Raw genomic sequence first — 6,000 nt, 5'->3', positions numbered from 1 at the left:
GGGTTGGTTAATTCCAACTTCTTAAGGCCATCCCTTTAACCTGGGATTAGCTCCAGCCTTTAAGGATCCTGTCCCAGGGTTGCTGGATTCCAGGGCCTTCTCTCCTGGCACCTGCCTAAGAAGCTTGAGTTAATCTGGCCCTCCCAGGTGGAAATGAGCCTGGCAGCCTCCTGGGCATCCTTCTCCAGCCAGCCAGACTCATCCTGTAGAGAGTATTCTGGGCTGTTCTTGGTTGCCTCCTTCCTGTTGTGTGTGGAGAGAGGTGGGGATCACAGTATTCAGAAGGGCCCAAGTCAGGAGGAAGTGGGGCAGGGAGGGGCACACAGGACCCCTAGGAAAGATAACTGTGACCTAGACAAAGTTGTCGGTCTTTGCTTCCTTGCCCCACCCTCTCCTTTTGAAACCCGCTGTCCTCCCTGCCGCATGCCAAGTTCTGTCCTCAGCCAATTGAAGTCTCCCTCTTCACTTGCCAGCCTTGTTCTCCTCCACAGACACTCCCCTCACCCTCTCCCCGCTTCCCTTCCTGTTCCAGGAGAGCCTTGCTCTCCATCTGAAAGGTTGGTAAGTACTGGTTTAGAGAATTCCCTCTGCACACCTAAGGAGTTAATAGTGGCTTAACACGCTGTCCCCTCCCCAGGTCTTGTTGCACAGGAGCCTCTTTAACTTGAGAAAAAAATCCCCTAGGTGCCTAGAAAAGAACGAAAACAGATGGCGGGGAATTTCTGGGCCTGTGACGGGCTGAGGTGGCATGGGCAGGAGAAAACTTTTACCCTTCATTGCCCATCATGCTTTGTTTTGCCCCCTTGTAAGTTGGGCCCTGAGCAGACCCACTCCGACCCCACCAGGCACTCTCCTCTCCGGTTCTACACCTGGAGTACTGCACCCCCAGCAATCAGGTGAGTTCTCAAGCTCCATTCTCCTTCATCCTCATCTCCCAGCTGAGCCCTGACATAGGCCCCCTCCTAGCTCTGCACTTAACTAGCAAAGAGCAGGTTCATCTGATCCATTAAGCCCTCTCCACAACTGTTTATGGAGTGCCAGGGGGTTAAAGTGTTCCCCTCCTGCCACGCCCAACTGGAATGTAGTTCTCCAAGCATACTAGTCACAGTCACGTCTGTTCCAGAGTCTGTGCAGTTGGCAACTGTCCTCTGAGCCTGGACCAGAGTTTACCACTGTAACCAGCCCCCCCACCTTGTTCTCTGCAAATCAAATTCTCTTCCTCAAAGGGCCAGCTGAACTGCCCCTGCCTCCAGGAAGCTGCCCACAGTGCCTCAGGTGAAGTCCTCTTCCCCTCCTGCACGGGTTCACAGCACCTCCCAGCCCCTCTTTGAGGGCCTCCTTGCACATTCCGCCTGGCATAAAAATTAGCTGCTGGTTTGCTTCTCTCCTCTGCGATAGATGGAACCTTCTTGCGGATAAGAAGTAGTTCTGCTCCCTCTTACAGTTTGTTTGGGTTTCAAACAAAGAAGTGGATGGTACAATGAACCCCCATCACCTAGATTCCACAACTGCCAAGATGTTGCCACATTTGGGGGCCGGCCCCGTGGCGTAGTGGTTAAGTGCGCGCGCTCCGCTGCTGGCGGACAGGGTTTGGATCCTGGGCGCGCACCGATGCACCGCTTGTCAGGCCATGCTGTGGCAGCATCCCACATAAAGTGGAGGAAGATGGGCATGGATGTTAGCTCAGGGCTGATCTTCCTCACAAAAAATTAAAAAAGATGTTGCCATGTTTGTTTCTGCTTCATGTTTGTATGCCCCTCCCACACAAACAGTGCCTGGCACTGCCTTGAACAGCACTTTCAGCTGGGACTTGGTGGGAAATGGTGGGAATTCAGGCTTGCAGGGCAGGCTCCTGGGGTGGCGTGGAATGGGAGAGTGCGTAAGTAATATCAAAAGTTGTCCGTGCTTGAGTACGTATTATGAGCCAAGCGTTTTACAGTTTATCTCATTTCATCCTCACTTTATGAGGTAGCTAATTTTATCCCCATTTTACAGATGAGGAAATGAGGCTCAGAGAGGTGAAGGGTCCCCCAGATGGAAAATAAGTCGGGATTTGAATCTAAGTCCTGTGTCCTTCTCACTCTGCCGTGCAGCCTGCCTCAAAGGGTACCCAACAGGCTGCCACCTGCTCTGCTTAAGTTTTACAGAGTACAAGTCATGCTTTGTGTGTGCCCTTGCAGAGTAGCACGCATGCAAACACGCACGTGCACACACGCATGCACACCCACTCAGCGACCAGCATGTTCACAGTAGGATTGTAAAATAATTACACTGATTTTTGTCTGTGGGATCAGTCTCCTCATCTTATAAGTTGCTCTTTAGCCTTGCAAGCATGGAGGGGAGGAGACGGAAGGCTGAGCCTGTATGTGTGGCCCAGGAGTTGAGGGAATTGGGGAAACCTCCCTCATGGTCTCCTGGAGCCATGTCATTCTCAAAAGGGAAACAAAGTCTCTTTCCTTGCTCCCACCAGTACAGTATGTTCTCTTCAGATCTCCACAATGACCTTGCAACCCGCACCCTCCTCTTCAGCCATGCTGCCTCCCTCAACAAACATTGCTCTTTGAAGCCTTTGTTCTTTCGCAACACCCCCTGCCCCACTACCCTGGGGTTCCCTCCCCACCACTCTCCATGCCGAAATTCTCCATGTCAAGGTTCGATACTCACCTCCTCCCAGAAGCCTTCCTTGATTCTGACCACCACTCAATTTTTTCATCTGGTCTGATTTTTTTCTTACCTGACTCTTGATGCTCTTCTCTCTCGCCTTGTTCTCTAGTTGTTTCTTATAAGCTGTTTCCTTGACCACACTGTAAGGCCCTTGAGCTCACAGTTTCAGCTACAGAGAAATAAAGGAAAGTCTCTCAAGGAAGACATGTGCTCAGCTTCCTTTTTCTTCCCATGGTCCTCTTGCTTCCTCCATGTTGTCACTTGGGTTTCTAGCTTTGCGGCCACTGGTATCTTTCCTACAAAGATCATGAGGTAAAAAGGAGATTCACATGTTTGCCTTGATCTCGCCTTTTTATTTTTTCGTTCTTCTCTTTCATTTGCCCAGGTGGGCAGGGGGCTAACTGCAGTCTGAACAGCCTTAAACCACAGAAAATACACCCTGAAGCCACTCTCCAGCTTTGCGGGTCTTTTTTCCCAAGCATTTGTGGGAGGGAAAACAACATCTACTGAGCATGTTAATGCCTGCAACACTACCTCCCACTTCCCGCCCCTTTATCTACTTCACCTCCCCCTCTCAACACCCACCCCACCCCCTGCAGAACCCCTGTCCCCTGCAACACCCCCCACAACACACACAATTACAGCTAGAAAGAGAGCCCATTTTCCAGATTTCAGGAGCTCCGAGCAGGGATGTGTTGGATGACAATGTTCCACAGACTCAGAGATGGGGCCACCTCATGCCACCAAAGGAATTCTTTCCACTTGGCAAAATGCTGGGCAATGAGTAGTCAGCTTAATCTTTGAGTGTTGACAGTTGGGATAGGTCTCCCCTGCCAGCCTATGGAGAATTGAAAAGCAAGGGTTGAACCCCCTTTCCTCCCCTTGGAAATTTAAGCTGGGGTAGGGGGAAAGCAGTGTCCTAGCCCTTTAAAAGGCCTAGGCCAAATGCCCAGCCTTCCAGTGCCTGTCAGTAAAGGCAGGAAAATTGATTGTAACTCTCTTAGTGTTATGCATACCTCCCTCCCAGCTGAGCCTGAAACTAGAGATGCTTCAAGAATGTGGTACCCCACTCTGTCTTATGCGTTCTCACGTATACCCCCATGGAGGCAGGACCAGGAAGGCTATTGCTGCCTCATTGTACAGATGAGGGGAACTGAGGCACTGAGGGAGACATGACTGGTCCAGTTATCTTGCAGGAAGGGAAATTCCTTTCCAGCTTTGGGGACCTCCTTATCCCAGGGGGAGTCCCAGTCACCTCTGCTGCAGTGAGAAGTTCTGAGGAGTTCTGAGGGAGCTTCCGGGAACGGAGGTGAAGAGGGGATGGTCCATTCCTCTCTGACACTCTAATTCCTTTAACCAGGTGTCGCATCTTCTTTTTTTGTGTGTGTGAGGAAGATTGGCCCTGAGATAACATCCGTTGCCAATCTTCCTCTTTTTGCTGAGAAAGGTCCCTGAGCAAACATCTGTGCCCATCCTCCTCCATTTTGTATGTGGCCGCCACAGCGTGGCTTGACGAGCGGTGAGCAAGTCCACGCCCGGGATCAGAACCCGCGAACCCGGGGCCACCGAAGGGGAGCGCGCGAACCTAACCACTACGCCACCGGCCGGCATCTTCTTTTCCCTCGATCTCTTCTGACACACCTCCGGCAGCTCTCAACACTCACCGCCCCTGCGCCCCGCCCCTGTTTCCCAAAGGCCTTTCAAGGACCTCCCTATGCCGGGCCACTCCCTTCCCTCAGCTAACTCGGGGACCCAGGGAAAGGCCTCTGGGTCTGGCCCTGCTGATCCGTCAGGCTGAGAGCCCAAAATAGCTACATGGACTAGCGAGAGAGATGTTCTCCAAAGAAGCTAGACTTGCCCCAAGTTAGAACGCTGGCTCTGAGCATCCTCTGTTGGAGTCCTGGACTTGCCCTTGCCCTTCTAGTTAAAAGGTGTCTGCCTGCCTGCCTGCCTGCCTGCCTGCCTATAAGAAAGTGATGCTCTTGACCTTTGAGGGGAGGAGGTTGAATTGATTCACCAACATTCTGCCCTATTCCCCTTTCAACCATACCGATTTGTATGATGGAGGATGGGGGGTGGAGAAAGGGATCATTGTACAACACAGATCGGAATGCAGACTCTCTTCAGGATTGGGGAGATTGGTCTGTGTGTGGAGTTGAGGGGTCCATCGCAGCCTGGATTAACTGGGGGAAGGTTCAATCTGTGGCCAGGGTTAGGGCTAGGATTAGAAGTCGGGGCAGTTGTCTCATCTTTGAGGTATCCTATTCAAGAATGTATAGTCATGGTTCCTGTCAGGAACAGAGTTCAACTGGAATCCTTTGTTCTAAGAGGCAGTGAAAGGTCCCTAGCGTTGACCTCAGAGGGCTTGACTTCTAGTCTTGGCTCTGACACTCATTTTCATTGTGCCTGGCGGTAAGCAAGTCACTTCCCCTCTTTAATCCTCAGTTTCTTCATCTAAACAGTGGGGGAATCAGTCTTAATCTCTAAGGTTCCATCTTTAGAGTACTACTTAGAATGTGCCACTTTGGGTCTGTGGGAATATAAAAAAAGCTGTTCTATTGATCTTGTAGGGTTAAAAATAAGACAGTGTAAGGGAAAAGAATCTGAAAAAATGCAAAGTACCAAAGAGAAACGAAGTACTATTTTTCCTCCATTAAAAATATTATAAAAGTATCACATGCTCATTGTAGAAATTTTGAAAATACAGGAAACTATAAATATTATAAAAATCATTTGTAATCCTACCACATAGTTTACCATCGTTAACATTCCAGTCTTTATATTTATTATATATTTTAAATAAAAATGGAATCATGCTGTATATAACTGGTTTGTACCGTGAATTTTTCATATAAAATGTATATTGCATTTTTCAATGTCATTAAATATTCTTCAAAAACATGATTTTTAAAGACTCCATACCCTTTTTCCATTATTATAAATATAATTCCTTATGAAAATCCTTTGTGTATATCTGATTTTAGGAACAACTGGATCAAGAGGTATATATATTAAAATTTTATGATGGAAACTTTCAAACAGATACAAAAGTAAAATCGTAGAACAAACCCCATGTACCCATCTCCTAGTTTCAATAATTAGCAACTGACGGCCAGTCTTGTTTCACCTGCACCCTCACCCATTTCTTCCTGTCAATGGATTATTTTTGAAGCAAATCCTGGACAACATGTAATTTTGGTAAGTGTACTTTTAATATTTTGACACACAGTACTAAACTGACCAATTAAAAGATTTTTCTAGTTTACACTCCCACCAGAATGTTCATACCAGCTTTATTCACAATAGCCCAGTTGCCACAAACTGTAAACAACCCAA

Source organism: Ceratotherium simum, chromosome X (assembly GCF_057802395.1).
Source record: "Ceratotherium simum simum isolate JZ-2026a chromosome X, ASM5780239v1, whole genome shotgun sequence".
Lineage (NCBI taxonomy): Eukaryota > Metazoa > Chordata > Mammalia > Perissodactyla > Rhinocerotidae > Ceratotherium > Ceratotherium simum.
This window is presented reverse-complemented; position numbering follows the sequence as displayed.